Source organism: Oryctolagus cuniculus, chromosome 17 (genome assembly GCF_051225735.1).
Source record: "Oryctolagus cuniculus isolate XC-2025 breed Fujian yellow rabbit chromosome 17, ASM5122573v1, whole genome shotgun sequence".
NCBI lineage: Eukaryota > Metazoa > Chordata > Mammalia > Lagomorpha > Leporidae > Oryctolagus > Oryctolagus cuniculus.
In genome coordinates, this window is record NC_142883.1 from 67,634,866 (window position 1) to 67,641,620 (window position 6,755).

At 66.7% G+C, this 6,755-nt stretch overlaps 1 pseudogene; it reads left to right on the top strand.

The window, feature by feature from the left end:
- The first annotated feature begins 940 nt into the window (after positions 1–940).
- Positions 941–4,941, top strand: LOC127489414 (adenomatous polyposis coli protein 2 pseudogene; annotated as a pseudogene).
- The last annotated feature ends 1,814 nt before the right edge of the window (positions 4,942–6,755 follow it).

Sequence of the window (6,755 nt, forward strand, 5' to 3'; positions counted from 1 at the left end):
AGTGTTCCAATGGGGCCTGGGTGCTGTCTTGAAGCTGCAGAGTGCCTAGTGAATGCCTCACTGTTCCATACCCAGCATATGCTATCAGGGGAATCTCTTTGCAGAGAGCACTCTAATGATATTTAACTGCTCCACCTGCATCCACTCGGATGTGGTAAAAAGGGATTGTGGCTCACACTGAGCAAGACAAAGTGAAGGGAATGATAGAAATAAACTAGATATGGGGCATTCCTCAAGCACTTGGAACTGCTCTTGATTACTTCTGGTTATCTCTGCCAAAAATTATGTTACCTGTATGACTGAAAGTGCTACCGGTCAGGCAGGGATGATGGCTGGTCCTGGTGTCTCATAAGAAAAGAATACAAATGAGACAGATTTTGGTGGTAAGCAAGGTAGTCAAGTTTAACAAAGGAGTACAACTGACAGACCGGGTATGTAACTTGCCAGAAAACAGAGTGCCCCATCTTTGCATAGGTTGAAGTTTTTGTGGATACAGGATGACATTTTTCAGGCCACCCCCCACTCCATACGCCTGCTCCCAATCCAGAATAATGCTAGGTGGAAGACTTCCCAGGTGTGAGAGTCTGCCCTGGTGGCTGTGGTTACACAGAAAGTTCCCTGGGGCCAAGAACATTGCCCTGGGACACCCTCTGTGGGGTGAGATGCACCTACCGGGGATGGGTGATATCAGATACAGTGTTATGAAACAGGAGAGAGAGAAGATTCCTGGAAAAGGCAACAAGATGGTAAGGTTGGACTTTTTCTTTTAGTGTTTCATATTTTATTTAGAATAACATGACCTTAATATTTCAGGTAGTGAAAAAATGGCTAAAACTATGAAGAGTACATTTTTTTAATTTAAAATTTATTTGAGAAACACAGAGACACACCACCACCACCACCACCACCACCCCTCCCACCTGCTGGTCAATGCCCCCAAATGCCCACAACCACCACCCAACCCCTGGAGGGCGAGGCGGGGCCTTCTGCTCTGGCTGCCCTATCCCCGGAGGCGGGGCGGGGCCGCCTGTTCCGGCCACACGGGTCCCAGCCCCCACCTCCCCCACCCAGGCAGGTGCTCCGCGACCACAACTGCCTGCAGACGCTGCTGCAGCACCTGACCTCGTACAGCCTGACCATCGTGAGCAACGCGTGCGGCACGCTCTGGAACCTGTCAGCCTGCAGCGCGCGGGACCAGGAGCTCGTGTGAGACCTGGGCACCGTGGGCATGCTACGCAACCTGCTGCACTCCAGGCACAAGATGATCACCATGGGCAGCGCCGCTGCTCTGCGCAACCTGCTGGCCCACCGGCCCGCCAAGCACCAGGCAGCCGCCACAGCCGTGTCCTCCCTCACCTGCGTGTCCAGCCTTTACGTGCACAAGCAGCAGGTGCTGGAGGCAGAGCTCGACGCCGGCACCTGGTGCAGGTGCTTGGCCACCTGGAGAAGCAGGCCCTGCCCTTGGCCGAGGCCACTGCCAAGAAGCCGCTGCCGCCCCTGTGGCACGTGGACGGGCTGGCGCCGGACTACACCTCTGACTCAGGCTACTTCGACGACGATGGCGCGCAGTCCCTGGCCACCGCCACCGCCAAGCCCGCCAGCATGGCCATGCTCTCCCTCTTGTTGGGCAGCCCCTTCCTTCAGGGCCAGGCGCTGGCCCGCACCCCGGCAGCCCACTGCGCCCTGGAGCCCGAGAAGGAGGCCGGTGGCGAGGCGGCCAGTGGAGGCCAAGGCCAAGCTGGCGCTGGCTGTGGCACAGATCGACCATCTGGTGGAAGACATCTCGGCCTTGCACACCTCCTCTGACGACAGCCTCAGCCTCAGCTCTGGGGACCCCAGGCAGGAGGCACCGAGGGAGGGCCGGGCGCAGTCCTGCTCGCCCTGCCGCGACCCCGAGGACAGCCGGCCAGCGGCGGGGGGCCGGGCGCACCCCCTGCTCCGGCTCAAGGCGGCCCACGCCAGCCTCTCCAACGACAGCCTCAACGATGGCTAGCTGCTGCCCGCTGGCTGGACCTCGACCTGCGGGGCGGCCAGGCTGAGGGGTCCACCTGGGACGCCGGCGGCGCCGACGCCTGCGTGCGCACCAACAAGCTGTCACCCACCTATCAGCACGTGCCGCTGCCGGAGGCCGCGGGCAGGGCAGGCGTGGGGGGGCCCCGGCGGCCCCAAGGTGCCCCCCGCGGCCCGGAATCAGGGTTGGCTGCTGGGGGAGGGCCTGAGCCAGGTGCCCGAGAAGCTGGGGGCTGCCCGGCCAGCCGCGGCCAGAGGGCGCTGCAGAGGCTGGTGGCGCAGGAGGGGCCCCTCTCACTGCCCCGCTGCAGCTCGCTGTCCTCCACCCGACGCCCGGGCCCCAGAGAGGCCAGAGACTTGGACAGCGACTTCTCCCTCAAGGGCCTGAGGAGGCCGGCCCCGAAGAGGCGGAGCTGGACGGGGTGTGGGGCGGGCCAGGGCCGCCTCCCTGCCTGTGGCCATCCTGGCGCCCCTGGCGAGGCCGCGGCCGGGGCCTGGGCGTGGAGGACGCCACGCCATCCATCTCATCTGAGAACTGTGTGCAGGTGATGCCCCTGGTGCTGAGCCGCTGCAGCTCCGTGAGCTCCCTGGGCAGCTTTGAGAGCCCGTCCATCGCCAGCTCTTTCCACAGCGACCCCTGCAGCGGGCGGGGCAGCAGCACCATGAGCCCCAGCGAGCTCTCCGACAGCCCAGGGCAGACCATGCCGCCCAGCCGCAGCAAGACGGCGCAGGCCGCGCTGCCCGGCCAGCCCGAGAGCAGCCAGATCAGCCTGCAGTGGGAGAGCTACGTGAAGCGCTTCCTGGACATCCTCGACTGCCGCGAGCGCTGCTGCCTGCCTTCGGAGCTGGACACCGGCAGCGTCCGCTTCACTGTGGAGAAACCGGACGAGAACTTCTACGCCTCCAGCCTCAGCGCACTCGCCCTGCAGGAGCACTCCGTGCAACAGGACTTGGAGCTGAGTCTGCTGCCACCGCCCGCCTGCCCTGACCACGGCACTGGCGAGAAGAGGCCGCTGCCGGACACCTGGAGGGGCTGGCGCCCATGGGCTCCCGCACACGCACAGCCGCAGACTAGGAGCTGGAGCTGCTGCGAGAGTGCCTGGGGGCAGCCGTGCCCGCGGGGCTCAGCAAGGTGGCCTCAGCGCTGGTGCACGACCGCCGGGCGCTGCCCGTCCCGGTCTACATGCTGGTGCCCACCCCGGCCCGGGAGGACGACTCGTGCGCTAACTCGGCTGAGGGCACGCCAGTGAACTTCTCCAGCGCCGCGTCCCTCAGCGAGGAGACCCTGCAAGGGCCTCCCAGGGGCCGGATGCACAGGCAGGAGCTCGCCGGCCTCGCGACCCCACAGCCATGTCTCAGGACACTGGCTCAAGGTCGGGGGCGCCGGCCGGAGCCCGGAGCAGGCCCGGGGCACAGGCAGGAACCGGGCCAGGCTGGAGCTGCCCCTGGGCCGGCCCCAAACCTGCCCCTGGCCCCTGGGCCACACCAAGGAAGGCGGCAGAGCACCCCAGCCTGGCACAGCCAGCAGCCGCAGGCAAGGCGCTGGCGCCCAGGCAGCAGCGCTCTCGGAGCCTGCACCGGCAGGGCAAGATCTCGGAGCTGGCGGCGCTGAGCCACTCCCCCCCAGGAGCGGCACCCCCACTGCTCATCTGGCCAAGACCCCTTGTTCAAGCTCCTCCCAGACCTCGCCCGCCTCTCAGCCTCTGCCCAGGAAGTCGCCCTCCCCCCACCCCCGCCACCCCAGCTGCAGGGTCTCTTCCTGGCCCAATAGCCACCGGAGTGCCCAAGACGCCGGCGCGGGCCCTGCTGGTCAAGCACCACAAGACCCAGAAGTCGCCCGTCCGGATCCCGTTCACGCAGAGGCCGGCCAGGCATGGGCCGCCGCCGCTGGCCAGGCCCGCCCCAGAGCCGAGCCCCAGCGGCCGCGAGGAGGCTACGGGGGCGCGTGGGGGCCGACTGGGCCTGGTGCGTTGTGACCTCCGCCCGCTCCAGAGGCAGCGAGTCCTCGGACCGCTCGGGCTTCTGGCGCCAACTGACCTTCATCAAGGAGTCGCCTGGCTTGCTGCATCGCCAACGCACGGAGCTGCTGTCCGACTCCGCCTCCACCTCCCAGGGCGTGTCGCCCCGCCGTGGCCGGCCCGCGCTCCCCGCCGTCTTCCTCTGCTCTTCGCGCTGCAAGGAGCTGAGGGCGGTCCCCCGCCAGCAGCCAACCCGACCAGGGTCCGCTCCCGGCCCCGGCCCGCGCGTGCCCCTGCGCACCAGTTCCCAGAGCCCGTCGCGCCTGCCCGTGCGGCCAGAGGCGGTCAAGCGCTACTCCTCCCTGCCCCACATCAGCGTGGCCAGCAGGCCCATTGGCGGGGCCCCGGGAGCCCCCCAGGCACTCCCCTTCCCCCAGCAAAGCGGGAGTAAAGGCGAGGCGCGGCCACTGCCCAGGGTGGTCGCGCCAGGCACGACGTGGCGGCGCATCTGGGACCAGGACGTCGCGCACATCATCGCAGCACCCTGCCCGCCTCGGCCCTGCTGCTCTGGGGCGCCTTGCTGGAGGAGGGCCCCGCCAGCCCCCCGCCACGGAAGACCAGCGACTCCATGGTGCAGACAGAAAAGGTGGCTCAGCCCAAGACCACCGCCAGCGCATCCCCGAGCCTGAAGAGCAGGGAGCAGATCCCCGCCCCAACCGGTGCCCCAGCCACCCTCCTGGGCAGCGACCTGGATGGACCCGTCCGGGCCAAGGGCGCTGCCTCCATGCCCTTCGCCCACGAGGACTTGGGTATCGCCGTGGGGGACTTCCCTGCCAGCCAGCACGCTCCCCGAGCCGCGAGGCGCGTCCCGCCCTTCAACTACATGCCCAGCCCCATGGCAGCTGCCTTGGCCACCATGGACTCCACCATGGAGAAGTCCCTGAGCCCTCCCCACGCCGGTTCCCTGGAGTAGGCCGCGGCCAGCCTGGCGGATGTTGTGCAGATGCGCCTAGCAGACCAGCTCACCGCGGCCTCACCTCGCCAAGGCCTGGTCTCAGAAGGGAATGGGGTGCAAGTGCCCGCCCTAGAGGCAACCCCAGGGGAGCCACTACTGGAATCCCAAGGCTCACCCAGCCGAGGGGAGGGAGCAGGTTCAGGAGGCCAGCTGGGGCTGTTGCTGCTGAGCAGGATGCCAGCTTGTAATTACTGCTCCTGCTAATTCCTTAATGTGGGCTTGCCAGTTGGTTTCCATGCCCAACCTCAGCTGGGGGAGCAGGGGTGTGGGCTGGAGCCCAGACTGCGCCCCTGGGGGCCTGAGGGAAAGGTAGCAGGGAGGGGAGGGGGTCGCCAGGCTACCCTGGACACCCACCCACCCTGTGGGGGAGGCTGGAGGCCAGCAGGTGTGTTAGAGGGACGGGGTTCCTCGGGGGATGCTGTGGTCGGGCTAACCCTGCTGCCCTGGGACAGCACTGGTGGGCAAGGCAGGCATGGGGGGGGCGCCTGGCTCTGTGCCTCCCTCCCAGCTTCCTCTGCACGAACCACGTGGACAGCACCAGGACCACGGGACTCCAGGGCCATCACAGCCCAGGGGCCATAGCCTCATCACACCCCAGGAGCCTGAACTCAGCAGGAGAAGGGGCCCCGCGGCCCTGCCCACCTCCACGGAAGAGCACACTGCAGAGACAGCCAGCGACCTCTTTCCTGCAGAATCAGGCTGGGGGAAGGGAACCTGCGGGTGGCTGCCCAGCAGGGCTACCTCTGCAACCCATCCCCAGGGAGGGCGCTCCACCTGCTGTGTCCTGTGCTCCACAGCCTTGGGCCTTGGCCAGACGGCTGCAGGCAGCAGCCCAAGTGGGTGCCCCCTTCAGGCCCCACCTGTGCCCCACAGGACTCAGCGCAGGAGGAGCAGGGGTGGCCCCCAAGCTCCAGGGCACACCCCAGGTGCCACGCGCTTCCTTCTAGACCATGGCTGCCAAGCAGGGGGCCTGGGGATCCTGGGGCAGCCGGCCAGGAGATGGCCAGCAGTGGGGGTGAGGCAGCGCCCGAGGCCTCCGCACACATGGACTGCTGGGTGTCCCCAGGCCTGGGGCTCGGGGCTGCTCCTGGAGCAGTGAGGGGGAGATGCAGGCACAGCTCACTCCGCCCATCATGGGGAGATCACAGAGTGACCTTTGGACAATGGAGCTGAGGCGGGGCTGCAGGCCCTGTCCTGGGGACCGGGTCTTGCCCAGCCCCTGACCCTGGACACCAGTACCCTCCCCGGCCATTCCCAGGACAACTGAGGATCGGCGGCCACTTGGCAGCCTTCCCTCCACCCACCAGCCTGTTCCCCACACCCTGCAGCATCCGTCTCACGTGTACATAGCATGCCGCTCACTAGCACCCCATGTAAAGCCGCTGGCTAGTGGAAGGACCACGTACAACTTTAATAAATGGAGCTGTCCAGTTGCCTCCTCTGCTGTATGGGGGGGGGCGGGGGCAGGCCTCCCATGCCGGCCACGAGCAGGGAGGCCAGGAGTCCCCGCTGGCATGGGAAGACGGTCCCACTGGGGTGTCTCTGTCTGTCTCCATCCTTGGCTGTGGCCCAGGCTCTGTCAGGCCCAACAGTGCCCGGTGGGCTGGGGGGGTCTCTGCCCTGGCTGAGCAGCTGTGGCTGGGGTCTCTGAGGATCAGGCAGTGGAAGAGAAACTCCTGTGACCCTGGGGCTTGGCTTTGCCCCCAGGGACGCAGGGAGCTGGGGGCCGGTGGGGCCTCTGTCCCAGGGAGGGTGTCCAGGGCCTGGCCCAT